The sequence below is a fragment of the Pogona vitticeps genome, chromosome 5, assembly GCF_051106095.1.
Source record: "Pogona vitticeps strain Pit_001003342236 chromosome 5, PviZW2.1, whole genome shotgun sequence".
NCBI lineage: Eukaryota > Metazoa > Chordata > Lepidosauria > Squamata > Agamidae > Pogona > Pogona vitticeps.
The window spans coordinates 190,782,156-190,806,799 of NC_135787.1; the positions used below are offsets into that span (position 1 = coordinate 190,782,156).

General features: G+C 45.1%; 1 long non-coding RNA gene across 3 annotated transcripts in view; it reads right to left on the minus strand.

Moving 5' to 3' along the window:
- LOC140707814 (uncharacterized) overlaps positions 1-24,341 on the minus strand; it is a 104,992-nt gene extending 80,651 nt beyond the window's left edge. For 2 of the 3 annotated variants that reach the window (XR_013536836.1, XR_013536834.1), the window contains exon 1: positions 1,172-24,341. This is a non-coding gene — a long non-coding RNA (uncharacterized LOC140707814). The remainder of the gene's footprint in view (positions 1-1,171) is intronic. The other variant, XR_013536835.1, reaches the window with a different exon arrangement.
- Positions 24,342-24,644: the final 303 nt, after the last annotated feature.

Consider the following 24,644-nt stretch of genomic DNA (forward strand, 5'->3'; position numbering starts at 1 on the left):
GTATCCCCAACCGCTGGACTTTACTGTTTTCTTCCAGCAGCCTAACCTGTGCATCACGCTCCAAAAATTCTGAAGAATCCCCCCCAAAACTTTGTGGAATTTCAGAGTGGTACCAAACTCAGTCCTCTGCATGTCTACGGCCAACAATACTAAGCTAGTTGGATGAAAAGTCTCACTCACTACAAAGACAGTTTTCTAAGGCTTTTTCAAGGCCTTGCAAACCAATCAACTGTTCTGTGTATGCGCGTCTAAGCTCAAGACCCCAACATTCTTTTTTTTTTCTCTGATCAGCAAAACGTGGCACCGTTCTGTCACAGATACAATTTCTTCGACCAGCAAAACTGAGCATCTTGCAAAGAATATACAGTAAGACTGGTACAGCACAAATCTTTTCAAAAATTTTGTTTTGGGGCTTTCATGTTTTTCTCTGAAGGGAATTTACTTTCATGCGCTCAAACTGCGTGAGATCAACAAAACAGAATACGGATATAGGAACAAGACCAGCCCTCTGTCAGAGGAACTGATTCCCAACTTGCTAATTTTATCAGCAGAAAGTGGTTGATTTTCTTACATAGTGAAAGACGCAAAAAAAAAAACAACAACCCCAAAATGTCACAACAGGTGTCTCTGACATGATGCACAATTTTTTAAAAAAAATGAAATCCAGGGATCTGGCCCAGAAGCGGAAATAACAGGACCAAATGGCAGGAGAATGCGGCTTTTGACTCCATCAAAAGCAAAGGGCGAGGAAGTGTGAAGAGCAGAAACCACAGCAGAAAAGAAATGTGGCAACTCCCTAATGAGCCCTGCAGGTTTTATTTTTTACAATTGAAGTTTCAAAAAAAATCAAAGAATCCACAGCAGCATCACGCAAGCCAGAACTGTCATGATTACAGGGTGGGTGGTTTGGAGATTACAATTCCCAGGAGTCTCCAGTCAGCACAACAGCCGCAACTGGGTTGGGACGCTAAGTCCAAGCTCCGACAGAGAAGGGACCCAAAAAAAAAACACCCCCAAATCCCCTCGGTTTCTGGAGACACAACGCGTGCCATCTGTGACATACGTTGAGTGGCGATGGCGATTAATTTCAGATTCTGGACTCGAGACCCGTATACCTTGCCCTACCCTCCTCCCACAGTCCTAAAATGGGAATATGCACCTTTTCACTTACTTTCAATGTATAGGACGTTAATTCCGCAGCATCTGAGGGCCCTTCGAGGTCATTCTGCTGAGGGGGGCAACCGGGACGGCCGCCCCAAAGTCCAGGGCTGATGGCACCCTCGGAGAGGCTTGCAGAAGGAAGCCATTAACGAAGCCGAGTCCAAGCAGGTAATCCAAATGACAGAATGGAGTCCCAGGCTTCAGCCACGCCACACCCAGAGTTCATTTGCATGTTTGCTTCATAATGATAGCACAAAGTTCAGGTCATAATCAGGACGAGGCGGAGCCTTTAAAACGCCCCCGGGCCCTCCAGGATAGGCTCTTGCGTTCTTGTTTCATTGCAGAGAGGACGGGCAAGAAGAGAGAAAACAGGTCTCTAAAAAAGGAACAACAAAGATACACGGGAATTTACTCACTGACAAATCTTTGAAGTATTTATTCATGCATGCTTGATACCATCTGAATAGCAAGGAGCAGGAAGTTTGGGGCCGCCAATGTCTTCTTTAGAAGCCGGGCAGGCTCACACCAAAACCAGTCCCCCCCCCCCCCCGGTTGCCTTGGCTGGATAGATGCCCGAGAAAAGCTGTGCCAGAACGCGAACCCTCCCTCTAAAAACAGCCAAGACAAGGAACTAAAAACAAGAAGTTGTCTGGCATTTGCTTGTTTTTTTAAAGGAGCCGTATCGACCACAGAGGCGTTTACAGTAATGCTTTCCAACGAGAGCCAAATTGGAGTCGAAAAAAGGTACACAGAGGAGATGTTTGTGCTTGCTGTTGGTATGTGCAGCTTACATCACTCTTTCCAAGCCCTTCGTAATCCTGCTTTGCAATGTTACTTCCACTCCGAAGGATACGAACCTCTCTTCCCCCCCCCCCCCGCACTGTGATTGCAGAACAGAAATCATGCTTAATGTGCATGGCAATCGGGTGCAAGTATACACACACAAGAACTAGAAATACAGTCATGGGCACAAAAACCAGCTTCATCAGAATCAGCCTTCTGTTTTAAAAGGGCAGGTTTCCAGACCGAAACGCCTGCAAATATAAACACCCCATCAGAGACTGCAAAAATATATGCCTTATCAGACAGATACCCTTTATAAATGGCGTCATCTCCCGCAATACCTCCACAACACCCTCCTCCAAATCCCTCCCTAGAATCCACTTTTTCTGTGGAGGTATTCCTTTTCTAGCTCCGACGCTCTAATTATGTTACAGCACAGTTAATTGCAGTGACTGTACATTCTGCTCCTTTATCTTTACTTCCACTTCCGCTGTTGTTTTGATTTTAACTATTTCTAGATCACAGAACCCTGTGGAGCAGGGATTTGTCCTCTCCATCTTTCTAGAGCACCACGTGCTGATTCATGGTAGGATAACAACAGTTCTTAGATAGTATAAGGGTAGTGAAGCTTCAGATTATACACCCCGTTTCCCCGTAAATAAGACCTAACCTGAAAATAAGCCCTAGTATGATTTTTCAGGATGCTCGTCATAGAAGCCCTATCCCCCAAAATAAGCCCGTTAAGTGAAACGCCTGCCCTCCACCTTTATGCAGCAACCAGAAGCAGAGGACATGACTGCATTTGCATAAATGCACATTGTTGTATATGAAAAAAAAAATCCCGTGAAAAATAAGCCCTAATGTGTTTTTGGAGCAAACATTAATATAAGACCCTGTCTTATTTTCAAGGCAACACGGTAGATGGAAGTCTCAGTAAATGCTCTCTCATTCTATAAAAGATACACAGGAAACAAAACCCACAGTTACCCATATCCAGCAACTGGTACTCAGTGCTTAGCACTCTCTCTGGGCAGTTTACAATTTTTTGTTACGCAGGCTACACATTCTCCCCCAATGCTGTTTACTCAACGTTACTTGAGCCTCTTGGAAGTGAACTCACATCATGAGCAGAGTCTAGACTGCAGTTCAACCAATGCACCGTGAGGCATAATTGTACATTACCCTGTTTAACGACGAATCCGCTTCACGGCAATGTTTTTGCAATCACTTTTACAATCGCAAAATGATGCTTTGAATGGGGTTTTTCCGCTTTGCGATGATTGGTTCCTGCTTTGGGAACCAATTTTCGCTTTACATCGATCAAAAACAGCTGATCGTTGGGTTTCAAAATGGCCGCCAGCTGAAGAAAATGCCCCCCCCGCTGTGCTTAGGGACGGATTCCTCACTGCACAGGCACGGAAAATGGCCGCCCCATGGAGGATCTTCGCTGGACGGTGAGTTTTCAGCCCATTGGAACGCATCGAACAGTTTTCAATGCATTTCAATGGGCTTTTTTATTTCGCTTTACGACGTTTTCGCTGTACAGCGATTTGGCTGGAATGAATTAATGTCGTCAAGCGAGGCACCACTGTATACTCAAGAACCAATGCAATATAGTGGAGAGAGAGACTAGGACTTCAGAGATCTGGGTTCACATCTATTCCCACACATGGAAACTCTTGGGCTTGACGGTGGCGATGGTTAATCACTCCCATAAGAGTCACAATAATTCACAAGTTAATTGATAGCAGCTAAAATAACACATTTTTTTATTCCATCTTTTCTCTAAGGAATCAAAGGCAGCCGATCCATTTTCTCCTATTGTGTCCTAAGAACAACTTTGTGATGGTCGCTGGCCCAACGAACTTCATGGTCCAGCGGGGACGCGAAGCCAGACCAAAGTTCTGCTCCAATACAATTAACTGCTGCGCCAAATAGCTGCCTCGGGAATGATGGAAACGTGCTTCAGAAACACAAATCTGCTTTTCTCTAGTTTGGACCACGGCTGGCGCCTTTCCTTAATCTTGATACTGACAAGACGGAAAAGGGGAAGCCCTGTCTTCTTCAACGACTTCGGAACATCGCAGGAAGGACATGCTTCCTACCAACTGGCCCACATGTTACAAAGGAAGTAGGGGAAGAACCAACATTCCCTCTAATTTTCTGACCCACTGGGCGGGCTCTCCCCCACACATACAGGTGGGGCTTCATCACAACCGGGACCAAAGGGGCTGAAAACGATGTCTGTGGAGAAGGTAGGATGTGTAGAACCCCCCCCCCCCGAATCACGTGCGCTCACCCAGCTGCGAACCTTAGAGAGAACCTTGACTGGAACAATAAAAGAAAACAAGCCATCCAGGGCGAGATAGCAGGTTGACTTTCTCTGTTTTTGTTTGACCGGTAAGATAAATAATCACAAGACCTCCGACCATCTCACAGCTCCTCCAGGATGCTCAAGACTCCGGGTGATCGGGAAGCCAGCCAGTTCCACTATTTAATTATGTCACATAAAGAAGCCCACTACTTACTCTTTAATTGTTTCAAGTGAATGGCCTCTTGTTACAAAGAGCAACTGCTTCCGTCACGCATTAGCAAGAAAGGAAATTAGCTGTGTCTAACTGGGCTGATGGTAAACTTCGAATTATTTTATACACTCCTGACATCGCCCTAGTTATATGTTCTCTACAGACAAGCCGGCCCTTATGTATTCTGTCTCATTCCACAAATGCTCCTAGCTCTTCCGGGAGAAAAGAATACAGTGGTGCCTCGCTTAACGATTGCTTTGTTAAATGACAAAACTGCCATATAATGAGTGTTTTGCGATCGCTTTTGCGATCGCAAAACAATGGTTTAATAGGCAATATCCGCTTTGCGATGATCGGTTCCCTGCTTCGGGAACCGATTCTTCGCATTACGACAATTTTAAAACAGCTGATAGGCGGCTTCAAAATGGCTGCCAGCTGCTCAGAATGGCTCCCCGCTGTGTTTTTGGACGGATTCCTCACTATACAGGCACCGAAAATGGCCCTCCCTATGGAGGATCTTTGCTGGATGGTGAGTTTTCAGCCCATTGGAACGCGTTGAGTGGGTTTTCAATGCGTTTCAATGGGATTTTTTATTTCGCTTAATGAGGATTTTGCTCTACAGTGATTTCGCTGGAATGGATTATCCTCGTTAAACGAGGCACCACTGTAATATATTTCCTTTCCAAACCAACAACTTTCAACAGAAGTTCCAAAACAGTCTTGAAAGCCTCTCATAGGCAGCAATTCCTTGAAGGTAGTAATTAAGTCTACCACTAACTGTACCTGCATTCAGTCATCCAACCACTGCCCCTCTCAGAGTAATTAATTATCAGAAGGTTTTATTTATTTATCTAAAATGTTTTTCATCCCACCTTTCTCCTTAAAGGTGGCTTTCTCCCAAGGTGGCTTACATCATTAAAAGGCAATATTTTAAAGCTAAACACAGTAAATATACAAGTATTTCAAAAAGGTTCAAACGAATGCACAACACTAAAAAAAAATGGTAAACAAAACCAACACCAAAACACATTCATAGAATCATAGAAAAGTGAAGTTGGAAGGGTCCTGTGAGGCCATCAAGTCCAACCCCCTGCTCAACGCAGGAATACCATCAAAGCAGATCTGCCAGGTGATTATCTAAGTTTTTCTTGAATGCCTCCAGTCTTGGAGCGCTCACCCACTCCTGAGGTCACCGGTTCCACTGTCGTACTACTCTAGCAACTATGCACAACCATCCATTTAAAAAGCCCACTCAGGCAGAACAGTAATTAAGGAAAAGCTTGTGTGAAGAGAAAGGTCTCTGTCTGCTTGTGGAAGGACAGCCAAGAGGGGTCCAGCCTGGCCTCCAGTGGGAGGGAGTTCCAAAGTCTGGGAGCAGCCACAGAGAAGATCCCTCTCCTGTGTCCCCACCGAGCCCATTTATGAAGGTAGTGTATTTGTCACGGTTCAGCACTTGAAAGGAGCAGAAATTATGAAAATTCAAAACTGAATGTTCCCTGAAACTGATGTCCATGTTAATTTTAGTGGGTTTGCTTTCAGTGGGATGGTATAATTAAGGGGCCTTGCTCCCCACTGTATCACGAAACAACCTTCCCCCGGTGGCTTCCAAATAGAAGATGATCCCCCTGCCCCTATTTTTGCTGATTTCCTTCACAGGAAGAAGCCAGGGAAGCAATAAACTAAATAACTAACTTTCGGACATTCAGCCGCTCTTTCCACCTATAACAGACGTGTAGAGCTACAGAAAATTGTTAGAATATTCCACTTCTGAGATCAGACAACTCGTGTGCCCATCACCCAGCTGTGCGGTAAAACATGTCAGTGATGAGCTCCCCATCTTATTGGTCTCACAAAGCTTTTTGCTACAAAAGAAAAGTTCATGGCTGCAACACAGGTAGCCAGTTTTTCTCTGGCAGGAAACTGTCCTGACTTTTGGGTATAGATATAAAGCACATTTCTCTCCTGGAAAACTGTTCAACTTTGAAATATACCTATGAGGATCCCTCTGAATGAAGACAGTATAACAATACAGTGGTGCGTAGCTTAACGATTCCCTCGCTTAATGAAGAAATCGCTGTACGATTAGGTTTTACGATCGCTTTTGCAATCGCAAAATGATGGTTTAAATAGGGTTTTTTCGTTTAACAATGATCAGTTCCCTGCTTCGGGAACTGATTTTCGCTTTACGACGATCAGCAAACAGCTGATCGTTGGGTTTCAAAATGGCCACCGGCTGGAGACAATGGCCCCCCGTAGTTTTCTAGGATGGATTCCTCACTTTACAGACACAGAAAATGGCCACCATATGGAGGATCTTTGCTGGACGAGCAGATATTCAGCCCATTGGAACACACTGAACAGTTTTCAATGCGTTTCAATGGGTTTTTTAATTTTGTTTGACGATGTTTTCGCTCTACAGCGATTTCGCTGGAACGAATTAACACCATCAAGCGAGGCACCACTGTACTTAAAGAAAGATCACACACACACAAACACACACCCCAGCAAACAGAAGCAGTGATCTTAATCTGCAAAACATGATTTAGGTTACAAAATTCTTCTCTCTTGAACCAAACTTTGGCAGAGTGTGTTAACTTCGGGAGGAAGGATGGGGAAGACAGAATGCACACCGTCCTCCGGGTCAAGAGAAACTAAGTGCATAAACATACATGTTTTGGTAATATGGCACTTTTAGCCTTTTCAGCTGAACAGGCGAAGCCTTTAATAGCCTCCGTACGATTAACTGCATATGCAAACCCTAGAAGCTGGCTGCAAAAGCAAATTCATGTTAGGTGTTAAGTCTCAACAGTTTGAAAAGTTGATTGTTCCCCGTAGACCCATCCCAAATTCTTTAGCTGCAATTTGAGGATTATAAGGATGAAACATTAAGACGTGGTTTCGAGGCACTGCTGTGCAGCCAAATTCTCGGCTCTTCCCCAACCGTGTGTGTGTGTGTGTGTGTTTTGCATTTCAAACCCAATTACTGCTCACAGTGCGGCAATTTTGGTTGGGTCCATTTACACCCATATCCACCCCAACAGTTCTGGCACTGGGCAAAGTTTTCCATAAAAACTGCCTGCAAAATGAAGACCACCAGCAAAGGCCGTCTTGGAGGATTCAAAGGAAGAAACATAAACAAAACAATTGCAGAAAAAAAGATTAAACTGGCAACAGCTCTGAAGCAACCTTCAAGGACGCTTTCCTGTGATACACACATAAATGCTAAAGGGTGGAAGAGGCTTGGCTGGTGGCAGAAGAAGGCAGAAAAAGAAGCCATCCTGCCAGTCAAGGATACTGCGGTATATTTCTTGGGATGGCAAGTTCTAGATTGAGGGAGCCACCACCACAAAAGCTGCGCTCTGACAGACAACGCTTTATGCTGCAAAAAGTGAGCACCAGCCAAGGCCCTAGTGCTTACAAAGATTTTTTGTTGTTGATTAGTCGTTAAGTCGTGTCCGACTCTTTGTGACCCCATGGACGAGAGCACACCAGGCCCTCCAGTCTTCCACTGACTCCTGGAGTTGGGTCAAATTCATGTTGGTAGCCTTGGTGACACTGTCCAGCCATCTCGTCGTCTGTCATCCCCTTCTCCTCTTGCCCTCACACTTTCCCAATATCAGGGTCTTTTCCAGGGAGTCTTCTCTTCTCATGAGATGGCCAAAGTACTGGGGCCTCAGCTTCAGGATCTGTCCTTCCAGTGAGCACTCAGGGTTGATTTCCTTCAGAATGGATAGGTTTGTTCTCCTTGCAGTCCAGGGGACTCTCAAGAACCTCCTCCAGCACCACAATTCAAAAGCATCAATTCTTTAACAGTCAGCCTCCTTTATGGTCCAGCTCTCACTTCCATACATCAATAGTGGGAAAACCATAGCTTTGACTATGCGGACCTTTGTCGGCAAGGTGAGGTCTCTGCTTTTTAAGATGCTGTCGAGGTTTGTCATCGCTTACAAAGATGCCATCACCTCAATCTAAAGAAGTCAGTCTTCCTGCTCATTTCAAGTGCTGAACCATGCAGACTGTGTAAATTATATGGCTTCAAGTCGGCTCTCACCTTCAATGACTGTAACTGGGCTTTCAAAGTGAGTGAGATATTTTAAAAATGGCTTTACCAGTGTCACCACCCACAGCGGGTTTCCATGACTGAGTAGGAACTCAAAACGAGGTCTCTTGAATCCTAGTCCATCACTCTATCCACTACACCACACTGGATTATTTATCTGAAAGGAAATCACCTGTAATGAAGTCATTTACAAGGGTGATTTACCTGTAAGTTAAGTAGACAGATAGACAGATAGCTAAAGTCGAACCCCATCATATTTGAATGTGTACACGCCAAAGATCTCTTGAACAAGTGCGCATACTGAAGTTTTCTTAACTGTCCAGTCATGAATCTAGGAACATAAAGAGAGCTCCCGTTGAATCAGACTAAACATCCACGTCAAGCAGAACCCTGTTTTTCTGGACCGGTCAACAAGATGCCTCTGGGGAGCAATGACACTCTGAACAGGCGCAACATTTGGGATAAATGACTCTAGATGCACAGCTGCTGCTTGAGTGCATCTAAGTGGCGCCTTGATGAGGAGTGGAAATCCCATGGTTGGGATTCCTCGCATGTTGTGCGCACTCCCCGAGGCTGGTTTGTGGCTTACACAGCCTCCATGACCCCAAGTGGGAGAATGGCACTTCCACAAGCCTCCAGGGTACACAATTCTCCTTCACAACAAAAAGTACGTTTCCTGCACCTCGCTTTATTGGAGTAAAGACAGAGAGGGAGAAACCGATCACTGCTGATTTTAGTAGAAGGGCTGTTTTTATGCGCCGTTTTTGGAACAGTGAGAAGCAGCTGGCGGGGGGCTGAGGTTACTCACAACTGGGGTTGTTGGGACAGTTAAAGAAGCCACTATAGAAGTCTAACCTATATTTCTCTTCTCTCTTCTGTTTAGGGTAGGGGGGGAGGTAATAGCTGGGAACCGCTCGTAGCCTGCTGACGATTTGCCATACATTGACAAGAGAATTCGGCTGCTAATTATTTAATAGCAATATCTGAAAAGACTTCCCTCCCCACCTCATTAACTAGGCTGTACGATTATCTGATCTGTATCAACAATCCAATTACAGATTTATGCGTTTATTTTCTGTGTACACAGGTTACCTAAATAACTGGCTTATAGGACCCAGAACGCCAGTTAGCCATCGTATTCTTTCTGGCACCGACTGCTGCTCGTCAGACACCAGGCTGCAACCGGCTCCAGCCGACCAAACCTTGGGGGGGGGGTCTAACTTTAAAAACAAAATTGAATCCCACAAACCTGAAGGCTGTCTCTGGAAATATAATCTGTCTGCAGAAGCAGGTTTCTGCATGTGAATCGGGAAACCATGGGAGCCCAGAAATCCTTAGCTAACTATTGCACAGAGATGTGGGAAGGCGCTGCGTATAGATGCTAGGCAATCCATGCCTCCAAAGAAGTAGAACTGTGTGAATGTATAGTTCTGAATCATTCACAGGATTTTCTGAGATGTACCCAAATTATAGCCCGGCTCTTGCAAACTCAATCCTGTGGTTTCCTTTAGGGAGTCAGTCCATGTCGTATTTGGTCTTCCTGTTTTCCTGATGCTTTCAACTTTTCCCAGCATTATTGTCTTTTCCAGAGAATCCTGACTTCTTGCAATGTGCCTCAGTTTCATCATCTCTGCTTCCAGAGACGGGTTCAGGCGTCATTTCCTCTAGGGCCCACCTGTTCACCTTACTGCTTGTCCGGGATGGCCCTGCAAAGCCGTCCTCCAGCACCATATTTAAAAAGAAACTTAAAAAACAATTCAGCCTTCTTCACTGTCCAGCTTTCACAGCCATATATAGTGATTGAGAATATAATAATGTAGATTATCGTGGTTTTGGACTTCAGTGACACATCCCTACACTTGATGGGCCTTTTCTAATGTCTTCGCTGCTAACTTTCCGAGTCTCAGCCGTCCTCTGATTTCTTGGCTGCGGTTTCAATTTAGATTAAGGATTCAACCAAGGTACAGTGGTGCCTCGCATTACGACGTTAATTCGTTCCAGCAAAATCACTGTAGAACGAAAACGTCGTAAGCGAAAATAAAAAAGCCATTGAAATGCATTAAAACCTGGTTAATGTGTTCCAATCGGCTAAGAATTCACCGTCCAGCGAAGATCCTCCATAGGGGCGGCCATTTTCGGGTGCCTGTGCAGCGAAAAATGGCTCCTAAACACAGCGGGGAGCCATTCTGAGCACCCGGCGGCCATTTTGAAAACCCGACGATCAGCTGTTTTTATCGTCGGGAAACGAAAATCAGTTCCCAAAACAGGGAACCGATCTTCGCGCAGCAAAATTCCCCCATTCAAAACGTCATTTTGCGATCGCTTTTGCAATCACAAAAACCTCGTCGTAATGCAGATTCGTCGTTAAACGGAGCACCCGTCTTGCGAGGCACCACTGTATACAAAAATCTATAAATATTTCATTATCTTCATTAGAATTGTGTAGTTCATTCCTACATCTGAATCTCGTCCAGCTTTCTATATGATGTTTTGCATATATACTGAACAGACTGGGAGATAAAATGCACATTTGTCTGACTCCTCTGCCCATAGAAAACCATTCTTTCTCTCCATATTCTGTTATAACTGTAGTTTCCCTGTCCAGAATAAAAGTTATGCTTCAGGACAATCAAGTCCTGAAGCACAACAATTTCTTTCAGAACAATCCACAGCTTCTCGTGATCCATATACAGTGGTGCCTCGCAAGACAAATGTAATTCATTCTGCGAGTAACACTGTCTTGCGAAAAAATCATCTTGCGAAAAGCAGCTTCCCATAGGAATGCATTGCAATGCATTCCTATGGGAACCTCACAAGACGAATGAATTTTTTCGTCTTGCGAAGCATCAGTCTTGAAAAAAAAACCATCTTGCGAAGCACGGCCATAGAAGAAGCCGTCTTACGAGGCACCATAGCGATCGAAAAAAAAACATTCATCTTGCAGTTTTTTTGTCCTACGAGGCGTTCGTCTTGCAAGGCACCACTGTACTCACACTTTGCAGTAGTGTATAAAACATATATTGATCTTATTTTCAAATTATTGGGTGCTCTCAAGTAGCCAAGCAGTTACTTGCAATATAATCTTGAGTGCCTCTTTTTCAGAATCCAGCTTGAACATCAGACATTTCTCGCTCCATAGAAGTTACAACACCTTGTTACAACACTTTGAACATCACTTTGCTGGTTTTGGAAATTAGAGCAGTGATCTTATAGTTACTGCACTCCTTGACGCTTCCTTTCTTGGGGAATGGAATGTGTATTCAATGTTTCTAGTCTGTGGGCTATTGTTTTGTTTTTCCTTTGTGATGGCATATTCTTGTTAGGATTCTAGACAAATTCATTTACTGTGGTTTAAAATAGTTCGACCGGTATTTCATCAACCAATGGTGATTTGTTTTGGTGCATGATCAATTTCCTGTTGGATACGTGTAAAAAGCTTTCAATTTCATCTTCTTCGGCACCTGTAGTTGGAAAATAGATTTGAATGATGGTGTTGATAGGTTTTCCATTCCATCTGATTACTTTGACAGACCTTGCATTATAGCCTCTAATTGCCTGTCCTACATCTTGCCTCAGTATTAGAGTCACTCCATTTCTTCTGAATTTGTCATTTCCAGAGTAGTCCACTTTAGTTCACTGACAATGGGCTTAGGTTACAGGAAGCCAGATTTCAGTTGAATATCAGGAAAAACTTCCTAACTATTAGAGCAGTAGAGCAATGGAATCAATTACCCCAAGAGATGGTGAGCGTTCTAACACTGGAGGCCTTCAAAAGAAATGTAGACAACCACCTGGCAGGTATCCTTTGATTTGTATTCCTGCATCAAACAGAGAGTTGGACTCAATGGCCTTATATGCCCCTTCCTACTTCATTATTCTATGATTCTATGACACCAAGCATTGCAATGTTTATACATTCAATTTCTTGCTTGATGGTTTCCAGTTTACCTTGATTCATACTTCTCACGTTCCATGTTCTAATTGTATGTGTTGTTTCGCATCAGGCATTCCTTTCACCTCTGTGCACATCAGCCGCTAAATGTCTTTTCAATTTTAATCTACTTGGTTCATTAAAGTAAGAATTATTCATACATGTCCTTTGCTCTTCCCCAGTAGCTGATTGACTGCTTTTCGAGCCTCATGTTCCAACACTATCTCTTGTTTCATTTTGGACTATCCCATCATAGGGTCTTCATGATAAGGAACGTTCAGTAGGGGTTGACCATTGCCTTTTTCTGTGCAGCACTAACAAGAGTTAGCTGGAGTGTCACCATCACTGCCATCTCCACCAGTGTCACCTTAGCTACCACTGCTGCCCAGTCACTGCCTTGAAGAGGGTGGAGTCATCTCAACTGGTGTCTCAGCTGTGACTGTTCCACCTTGGATGGCCCTGCTAGGAGTTTGGGCTCATAATGAAGTCTGGCCTCCAGACAGCACTGCTCTCCAGCTCACTGACACACTCAGTTCCCCTTCAACCATGTTAAAGTGTGCGTCTGAGAAGAGCTTGGCCATGACTAGCCAAACCTAAATGTACTGTATATGGAAATGGGATGCAGAGAGGGAACCATTACAGAGTAAGTGATACAAAAAGAAAAGGGAACTGTGAACAAGGCTGGACGCTTCAGAACGTTCATATTTTTAGCACAAGGTGCAGATATTTCTGCAAATACATTCAGAACAGATTTTCTCTCTCCCCCTCCCCTTTTGCATGCAAGCTTATTCAACAGCTGATCTCCCACAGTGCAGAGAACAAATGAGTCACAACTACGACTTGAAAGGAAAGCAGCACTAAGTCATCCTTCTTAAAGTAAGTCTGTTTTCTGAGAGCGAGAGAAAAAGAGACAAAGTGTGCGTGTGTACGTGTAAATTACCTCCTTAAAAACAGAAACAAAGAGTCTCAGCGGGACAGGGAGCAGTCTGCCACGCGGGCATCAAGTGACAGGGATGACCAAAACTGCTTCACATCAGCCAAGCCTGCAAAGGGTGACTCATCACGCTCTATCAGCAATTCCCAAATTGTGCACCGTCTCAGTCTGTTGGTGCCCAAACAGGTTAACTAATGAAAGGCCGTCATCGAAGCAACCAACATGAATTTGACCCAACTCCGGGAGGCAGTGGAAGACAGGAGGGCCTGGCGTGCTCTGGTCCATGGGGTCACGAAGAGTCGGACACGACTAAACGACTAAACAAATGAAAGACTATAAAGATGCTGTTAGGTGATACATACGGTCAGCTTATTGGGCTCCACCACCACCACCACCACCAAACAATTAGATTTAGGTGGGCAATTTCTTGGGATTAATGACAAACATTGACAGTGCCAGGGCTCACATACGAAACCCCCATTTCAATTTCCCATGGCGATCATGGTTATCTATAGAAAATTGCTCGTATTCCTAAAAACAGGGTGCAGTCTGTGTTGATAAAGAAAACTGCTTCTGGGAGGCTTACAGGAACATGATGCTACTTATAATGAAGAGATATAAGGAAGGGAAACCTGGTTTTGAAGGAAACCAGGTGCATCTTTACTGCAGCTCCTTTACTGCTCAGGATATTCTAGTGATGTATGGAAGTGAGAGCTGGACCATAAATAAGGCTGACCACCAAAGAATTGATGCTTTTGAATTGTGGTGCTGGAGGAGACTCTTGAGAGTCCCCTGGACTGCAAGGAGAACAAACCTATCAATTCTGAAGGAAATCAACCCTGAGTGCTCACTGGAAGGACAGATCCTGAAGCTGAGGCTCCAATACTTTGGCCATCTCATGAGAAGAGAGGACTCCCTGGAAAAGACCCTGATGTTGGGGAAGTGCGAAGGCAAGAGGAGAAGGGGACGATAGAGGACGAGATGGTTGGACAGGGTCATTGAAGTGACCAACATGAATTTGACCGAACTCCGGGAGGCAGTGGAAGACAGGAGGACCTGGCGTGCTCTGGTCCATGGAGTCACGAAGAGTCGGACACGACTTAACAACTAAACAACAATATTCTAGCACAGAATTTCAAATTTTCCAGTGAAAAAGAGAAAGGGCTGCAGGAAACAGAGAGATAGAATAAGCACAAAAGAGATGGAGGGGACTGCATGCAGTTCACTGGGAACCCACTGCAAAATTCTGCCACCTCCTCCCCTATATGATGAGTATTACCATCAAAGTAGCTCAGCTTGGTCTACATCAGGATTTCCTGCCCCAGCAGCAATGGTTAAAATAAATATCATTACATGTAATAATTATTACACATTTTGTCGAGTGTTTTTAATGTTAGTTATTGTACTCACACTTGCATTATTATTGTTTTTTTTCCATTCACCTGGGTCCCTTCACTGTGAGAAAAGCAGGAAATACTACATAAAATCCCACATTGACTCTCACATGCAAAAAGTGAATGCAATTCCTGTCGCTCTCTCATAACATTCGAATTCAGGTCATCTAATGAAACTGATCAGGAAAGCCGGTCCTAGAGAGACACAGCAAAGAATACCTTTACATAGAGCACAAATAAGGTATGAAATTCACTGTCGCATCATCTACTGATGACTCGCAACTGATAAGATTTTAAAGGCACAAAGACAGGTTAAAGCCAAATCCCTCTTGCTCAAGTAATGACAACGTTAGGGAAATGACATAACCCACAGAAGCAGGCTGTTGATCACTAAAAAGTTTCCACTTCGATTCTCTGTTGCTCAAAATGTAATGTCATTGCGCATCCAGCATCCAAGCGGAGGATTTTTAATTAACAGCAAACTCATTCCCGCAAGAAATCAAAAGGGATTCTTACACAAGACAATTTTGGTCAAAATATTTGCATGCATATGGGAATAATCACATGTTAACACATGATGAATCAACTTTCCGACTTGTATGCTATCTGCATTTCATTACTTATTCTACAGTCCGATCCTATACATTTAGGAGTCAATCTATATAGAGAGTTGCACAGAGGGTAATAGTTTCCAGTCGCGTTAGATCTATAGCAAACCTCCAAACAGCAACATAAGCAGGAGGGTGTTGTTACACTCCTGTTCTGCTTTGGGGCTTCCTGGAGGGATCTAGTGGGTCACTGCCAGAAATGGGATCCTGAGCCCAACGGGCTTCGATGCACCTCTCTGGTGAAGGTCTCCTGCAACTGGTCTTCTTTGAGTGGGGAGCTCTCAACGTAGTCCACACTTGAGAATGGCTAGAAGGGGCTGGCTGGAGGGATAGCTCTGTGACTTTGGTCTCTGTCTATAGTGCCAGAGGTTGGGAGTTTGATTCCCCCACTGTATCTCGGAGAGGCAGCCTATGTAGCCTTGAGCAAGCTGCAGCCCCAGAACACCCCCCCAGAAGAAGGGAGTAGTACATAAACCATTTCTTTGTACCTAAGAAACCCTGAAAAGGGTCACCCTAAGCCGGAATCAACTTGACGGCACAGTCCGATTATTATGAGAAGGGGATGAAGCAGGCGTGACAGCCTCCGCTATACAGTTGGAACCGGCCAGCTGCAGTCTACCTCTTCCATGGGAAGAAGAATGGGGAAGCCAGGTGGCCCGCTCCTTCCCTATTTCATCCATCTGCTGCCTGCTCTCCAACTGCTCCAGATGTGAAGCACCCTTCAACCACTTCTTCACTGCCTATTCCACTGAAGCATCTGATATCCATGAGCTGTCTACTTCTCTCTGCTCTTGCCCACGAGAGCAGTGGTAGGCAAGGAAGGTAGACCACACTCCAGGTATTACTGAACTCAGAAGGTTCTCCACCGATGGGCTATCCTGCCTAAGGCTGAAGGGCAATTCTACTCTGCCTCCCCCCCCTTCACTGGAGCATCTCTGGTCACCATGGCGCTGCCCACCATCCTCCCCTTCCTGGTTTCATGCGGCTTCCTCCTTTCTTTTCTTCCTGCCAGCAAAATAGGCACTCTTCATGCTCCGTCACATAAATGGTGTTGCAGCGCGTGTCTATGCCTGACCTTGTAAAACCGAGAAGGCCCATAAACGGTGGCGCTCCCGACAAGATGGTAAAGGGGGTTTGGCTAGTATAGCAACAAAACGCAAAGCAAAAGCACTGAATATAATAGGTCACGCCTTCAAGATAGCTCTAAAAATTCATCAGCTACGTTGGTCCAGATCAAGAAATTAATATAAATGTATATAAGCAAAGGTCATCATAGTGACACGCCGTTACTATAACTATGCAGAAATATGCAACTACTTACTATAGATAGATAGATAGATAGATAGATAGATAGATAGATAGATAGATAGATAGATAGATAGATAGATAGACAGACAGACAGACAGACAGACAGACAGACAGACAGACAGACAGACAGACAGACAGACAGATAGATAGATAGATAGATAAACCATAGTGTTGAAGATAATAAGCAGAGGTCACCAAAGCTTTGCTAAAACATTTAGCCAGGCAATAATAAGTAATTTAAGAGGAATGGTTTGAATGGGAGCTTTCAGAATGTCTACTCCTGGAACTGACCTCATATCTGAAGTTCATACAGATTTATATGCACTATCCTTCCTTTCATTCATCAACATTTAAATCAGCAGGTACGGTCTGTGTCTTTTCATACCAAATGTCATCCATACCCAAACTTCCTAACTGTTCGAGCAGTACGATAGTGGAACCAGTTACCTTGGGAGTTGGTGAGTGGGGGAACGTGGCGACGCTGTGGGCTAAACCGCAGAAGCCTGTGTTGCAGGGTCAAAAGACCAGCAGTCGTAAGATCAAATCCACGCGACAGAGTGAGCGCCCGTCGCTTGTCCCAGCTCCCGCCAGCCTAGCGGTTCGAAAGCATGCAAATGCAAGTAGATCAATAGGGACCACCTCAGTGGGAAGGAAACAGCGTTCCGTGTCTAAGTTGCATGGGCCATGTGACCACGGAAGATTGTCTTCGGACAAAACGCTGGCTCTATGGCTTGGAAATGGGGATGAGCACCGCCCCCTAGAGTCGGACACAACTGGACAAAAATGGCCAAGGGGAACCTTTACCCTTTACCTTTACCTCAACCCTGGAGGCATTCAAGAAAAGCTTAGATAATCACCTGGCAGATTTTCTTTGATATTGATTCCTGCTTTGAGCAGGGGGTTTGACTTGATGACCTTGTAGGCCCTTTCCAACTTTGCTTTTCTATGGTTCTATGATCTTCCTTTAAAAATAAAGAGAGGGCTGATTAGATATGTTTTTCAATCCAAGCCTCTGCTTTCCCTCCTAGGCCAGGGAAGCCATGGACAACTCAGTGGTTTAGGCCTCCAAGTGCGGAGCCAGAGGCTGGGAGGCACCAAAAAGGAGGTCAGCTATTCAAAGGGAGGACATAACAGCCATTCCACCCAACATTGGAAATTAAACGTAAAGTGGATAGAGGGAAGCTCTTTTCCTTCTCATGCAATCCCAGAACTAGGGGACCTCCACTCCAATGCAGTGTTGGGAGAGGGAGAACAGACCACAGAAAATATTTCTTGACCCAGCATGTGGTTAGTCTGTGGAACTCCTTGCCACAAGATGTGGTGATGGTATCTGGCCTAGATGCCTTTAAAAGGGGCTCAGACAGATTCCTGGAGGAAAAAGTCCATCGCAGGTGACAAGCCATGATGGGGATGTAGAATCCTCCAGGCTTAGAAGGAAGGGACCTCCAAAGGCCAGTTGCAAGGGAGGGATATCAGGAGACAGGGATCTCATTGTCTGGTGTCCTCCCAAGAGGCATCCGGTGGGGCCACGGTGAGATCCAGCCAGCTGGACGAGATGGGCCCTTGGGATCTTCTGTTATGTTCTTATAAAATTTGCGGGCAACAGCTGTTGGTCCTTCTCAAGCCATTTCTTTCTTTGAATACACCTGTGGAAGCCTTAAATTTCTATCTCAACGCAGCAAAAAGGAAGGAAAAAAAGGACAGAACGAATTTCGATGGGGTCGTGCTGCTCCAAACATCCACACAAACCTCAAAGACCAGCAATGAAAACGTCCCACGGGCACAGCGTTGATGAGGAGGAGGGGAACCGCCGCCCCCACGCACAGAGCAAAATTCTAGGAAAAACCAAAGCAAGGCCTTCTCAACAAAGCTCTTGTTCCCGATTAACGGCAAACAGAGGAGGTGGAAACAAGACACAAACAGCACGTTAGAACTCCATCAAGGCCTGCGTTGCCATGGAAACTCGTTCTCGGCAAGCGAAGTCCTCAACTGCAAAACTATCTGTGCGCTTCTTCGGCACCTTCCTGGTGTTTTCAGCAACAGGAATTTGCAAATCACGCCAGAGAGATACTTTCCTCATTAAATACACATAGAAACTCTCTAAGGGTTCGTTATTCGGTGGCTAAGAATATAAAAGCAGCGTGACGGGCTCAGAATCAAAGTACAATAAAGTTTGGATTGTTACGAGAGAAAATGAGGTCCCCATCTCTCGACATCAACTGTATTATATGTAAAAGACATAACACAAAAGGAAGACAGAACCAGTATCAATTCGTCCTAACGAAGTTGCAGAATTCGAAAGAGTTCGTTTTCTCCCATGATCCCCTAGCCAGCAGACAGCAAGACTTCCACAGCCGGACTTCCAAATAAATATATATAGGAGGATGGTGCAGCTTCATTTATAGGAAGTAAACAGTCCTCTTTACAAAGTTAGCAATCCAATATTAGTTAAATTTTGTTTCTGACGAGCTGTTCGCAGTAAAAGAGAAACCACACTGCCATCTGATATAAAGTTCGTGGGGTTTTCCAGGTACAGTACAATCATTACCATGGGCTGCCAATCCGATTCTGATTTACAGCGAACCTTTTCAGGGTTTTTTTTTAGGCAGAGAATATTCAGAGGTGGTTTATCTTTTCTGGGGAGGCCCCGGCACTGTGTGGCTTTGCCCGAGGCCACATAGGCTGGCAATTCTGGAGCACACCGCAGGGAATTGAACTCCCAACTTCTGGCTATGTAGTCAGATGCCTAAGTCACTTAGCTATCTGGCCAGCGTTATCATTTTTAGGTATAAAGTGCTCCAAAATAGTTTTATCAGACCCACTTTCTGGGGTGCAGTTTGGACCAGTGCAGCTTGCCCAAGGCTACACGGGTAGTCCTGCATGTTACTTTATCAGCCATGCATGTTCCTGATGATCTCAGCTGCCCTCCTCCTAGCCTAGCCCATACCTCTATAGCCAGACACTCCGTACCCAAGGACCTACATTAGCTACAGATATTATTTGCTCATAAGACAGTGGAATGCAGCATGGGGGACATGATCTCCCCATTTCAATACAGACATCCTGCCTCCCAGGTACCATCTAAACCACTGGTTCTTAACCTTGGGTTACTCAGGAGTTTTGGACTGCGACTCCCAGAAGCCTTCACCACCAGCTGTCCTGACTGGGGTTTCTGGGAGTTGCAGTTCAAAAGCATCCGAGTAACAAAGGTTAAGAACCACTGATCCAAACCTTACTTATTGTCTTCCAAACGATGAGGGCTAAAGCAGCCCCCGTCTCCTGTCACCCCATCTATTTGAGTCTCTCCTTATCTATACAGCCCCATAATTTCATCTGCATAGCCCTGCCCTACGTGCGGGTTATTGTGGGGTGTTTTTTTTGGCCATTCTGAAGTGTGATGGACTCGGGATGTGGCTTATGAGAGACAGATGTATCTCGCCGAGCAACGAGCACATACACAAAATGTAACATTCCCCCCCCCCACCCTAGGTATATCTTAATAACGTTTGGCAAGTGACTAATGAATACCTGTGGCGAAATGTTCATGTTCTTTTCTGGAATGACGAGGGAAGCAGCAGACCTTTATTCCAAGCGATGGAACAATTTGTTTCCTGCGCACAAGTATCGCATGAGTACAAGCACAGCACGGCCTTTCATGCTCCGTACTCGTTCACCACGCACTCAAAATGCCGTGCTGGAGAATGTGCTCAAGCAGGGGAACTAACAGCCACACAAACACAAAACTGAGGCAGCACACAAAGAAGCATCTCTCACTGCTGGGGGTGGAAGGACGGAGGAGTGACGTCCCAGGAAGGACAACACAACCGAAGGAAGCAGAATGGGTAGCGTGGGACGGAGAGGGACAAGGCTTGCTCGGATCTACCGGAAGGATCTCGTGCAACAGCGTGCCGAGAATGTCTAACCCTCTAATAAGCTGGCTGGATATTTCAGTGGGTTGGAGCGCCTGGCTGGGTCAGGTGCTACTTTCCCCACCCCACCGTGAGCAAAGAACCAGCCTGTGCAGTCTTGGACAAAGCGCATAATAATCACAGAAAGCTACCAGAAAGAAGGACTAGTAAACTAATTAGGAGGATTTCATAATAACTACGAACAGGAAACAAGATCTGGTAAGCAGAGGAAATGACACTTGATGTGGTCTGTAGTGATTCTGTTTGTATAGCTCAGGGGTCCACATCCCCCAGTTTGCACCCCGGCACCAGTCTGTGGCCTAGGCAGGACTGGGCTACGAACACAGATTTCCTGCCCCCCTGCACACCCCCCATGCATGTGTGCGAGTGTGCCACGCACGCCTGTGAGCATGCCATACCCCCGCATGCATGTGCATGAGCACCACCCCCGCCCATGAGCATGCTATCCCCGCATGCATGTACATGACAGCATCACGCCCACCCGCGAGCACAGACACACACCCCCAATTGGTCCGCGGTTGGGAGAAGGTTGAGGACCACTGGTCTAACTGGATATGCTACCCTGCAGTCTCTCAGTCTTGAATGAGTGTATCTGAAGGGGATATGTGGAACAGAATTGGATAATGCTTCGTGTATAATGCTCCAACACTGGAGGCATCCAAGAAAAACGTAGATAATCACCTGGCAGACATGCTTTGATTGTGTTCCTTTCTTGAGCAGGGGGTTGGACTTGATGGCCTTGTAGGCCCCTTCCCACTTCACTTTTCTATGGTTTCTGTGATTCTATTGTCCATTCTATGAGCCAATCTTTGCACTCTCTGATGATGCTGGGGTGATCTCAGAGGTGGAGGTTAGTGTGCAGGAAAAACCCAGCAGCCACCCAGCCCCTTATGTTGGGAGTGGCTCAGGCTTACATGGTCTCCATGCGTCTGCCCCGAATGGTATCTGGCAATACTGACTGAACATGTGCAGAATGCTCCTTTGAATGGCACGCTCTTTCTGACTCACTCTCCGGCCCCCTGCTTGTTTGTTTTTTGTTATTATTATCACTATTATTTAACACATTAGCCAGTATCCTACTGTTATTCATGTAAGGTTTGCTGCAGCTCATCACAGCTAAATCAAAAGATGATGGGGCATCTCTCTATCGTGTGCTTGGTCATACACCCAGCGCGCAACTGAGATGCACCTAAGCACATAATCATAACTGAATTTGGCCACCGCACATTTTGCAAGCAACAGTGATATCATGACAACCATAGTATATAATGCAGAAAAAGAATAAACTAAATTATGCTGTTGAATTTGTTTCCCCCTGACTTTACACCTGCTCCGACTATGGCCCAGAAATAATAACCTTTTAGCTGGCCCTGAGAAACATTGTTTTTTTTTAAAAAATATATATACTATGGTGAAAAAAGATCCTGCACCGCCACCCTCTTTTTAAAGGGATATTTGGAAGAATATGGGAATAAGCAACAACAAAAAAATAGACGCTGACGTTTGTACCATATTGTAATAATCACAGAAGAAAGAATTAAGAAAAACATTTCCCCATTTATACCTCCTGCTTTGCAACGTGAGTTCAAAACTGTTAACATTCTTCCTCCCATTGAAAATGCTAATGTGCAGAATTAATTGTACAGACCGCTTACTATCTGCTAGCAAGCAAGGCCACCTGTGGGAGGATTACATGCCTCTTTCTTGATCAAGCAAAATGAAGCTGTGGTGTTACTGGAAACAGATAAAGAGCAATTCTACGAACATAAAAATTAAAGTGCACAATTGAAAGCAGACTGTTTCTGCCACCAGAAGCCTGTTGCCACTATAACGGCAAAGAGAAATGCAATTTTCTACATATGTTCTAAAGAAACCTGGGAGTTCCTGGAAATGCAATAGCGAACAAAATGCTAAGCTTGCCCACCCACAATCAATTGCTACCTCTCAAACCCTATAGCAATGTGGCACTCTTTAAGCAGAAACCTCAAAAAAAGTTACTTTTCAGGGCAAGAACCCTGAACCAACCTGGCCACTGCTCCTGTTGGCAGTACGATTCTATAAGATGCTGTCTTTAAAAAGAGATTTATCCAGGCTCTCACAGGATCATAGGAAAGTGAAGTTGGAAGGGGCCTCTTAAGGCCATCAAGTCCAACCCCCTGCTCAAGGAAGGAATATCATCAAAGCAAATCTTCCAGGTGATTATCCAGGTTTTTCTTGAATGCCTCCAGTGTTGGAGCACCCACCACCTCCTCTTGATGTCATGGGTTCCATCCTCATACTGCTCTAACGGTTAGGAAGATTTTCCTGATATTCAACCGAAATCTGGCTTCCTTTAACGTGAGCCCATTGTTCCGTGTCCTGCACTCTGGGATGATCGAGAACAGATCCCGCCCCTCCTTTGACAGCCTTTCAAATATTTGAAAAGTGCTTTTCTATCACCCCTCCGTCTTCTTTTCTCAAGGCTAAACATTCCCAATTCTTTCAGCCTTTCCTCCTAGGGCTTGGTTTCCAGCCCCCTGATCCTCCTTGTCGCCCGCTTCTGAACTTGTTCGTTTGCTGGCATCCTTCTTGAAGTGTGGTGTCCAGAACTAGAGACAAAAGATTCGAGGTGAGGCCTAACCAGCCTTTTTTGTTAGCACATTACATTGTTGGCTCATATTTAGCTTGTCATCTACCACAATTCCAAGATCCTTCTCCCTCGTTGTTTTGCTGAGCCAGGTATCCCCCATCTTGTCGCTGTGCAATTGATTTCTTTTTCCGAGGTGCAGGGAGGAAGGAGCAGTAATACTGAAAGTTACAGTCCAAAAAGTAAAATTCTCGAGTTCTGGAATCTGGAAATCACCATTATATGTTCCTCACTGGGACCTTGTGCACATAACAGAGGTTGTTCCAGGCACAAGCTAAGAGTGATCCTGTCCTTCCATCACCAGTTCCTTCCTTCCTTCCTTCCTTCCTTCCTTCCTTCCTTCCTTCCTTCCTTCCTTCCTTCCTTCCTTCCTTCCTTCCTTCCTTCCTTCCTTCCTTCCTTCCTTCCTTCCTTCCTTCCTTTTTCCCTTCCTTCCTTCCTTCCTTTTTCCCTTCCTTCCTTCCTTCTATCCATCATCTACATTTCCTTCCTTCCTTCCTTCCTTCCTTCCTTCCTTCCTTCCTTCCTTCCTTCCTTCCTTCCTTCCTTCCTTCCTTCCTTCCTTCCTTCCTTCCTTCCTTCCTTCCTTCCTTCTATCCATCATCTACATTTCCTTCCTTCCTTCCTTCCTTCCTTCCTTCCTTCCTTCCTTCCTTCCTTCCTTCCTTCCTTCCTTCCTTCCTTCCTTCCTTCCTTCCTTCCTTCCTTCCTTCCTTCCAACAGAGAATGGCATAAACTTTAAGTGAATTTGTCTTTGGGAGAATTAGACACTGACAATCAGCCACGTGACTGGACAAAGCACATCAGAGAGCAACCAATACAAGAATCCAGCCTCCACCTCTACCTGCCTGGCCTGCTGCTCAAGCAGAAAAACAAGATTATTTGCCAAAAGGTGCAGCCACAACCTTGCATGAACCAAAGTATAAACATTATTAATACTGTAATAACAAACATTACTGCGAAGACATCTCTCTATGCTAACAGCAAACCGATTATTGGAGCATAGATCCTTCTGCAGCCAGAATGGCACCATTCACCCACACAAATACACCCAGCAGAGGGAAACAGTTTGGGGGAATCCCATGACTGTCCCTTCTACTCTTCTTTATCAGGACAACAGCGAGGGTTGGCTGTCCTGGAAATTTCTAGCATGCACAGAGTTTATGTGTTGCTTATTTAGGGGGCCTCCAGCGTACAACTCTAGGTGGAATTTACCCCCTTATTTTTGGAAGAGCACCAGTAAAGAGTCCAGGAACCACTCCACCATGCTCATTATTTCATCTCGTTTTCACCGAAGAGAACCACCACCAACACTCTTGAATTTGGTCAGGAGTGACAAAAAATAAACCACATCCTTTGGCCGAAATGAGCTCACTTATGTTGAT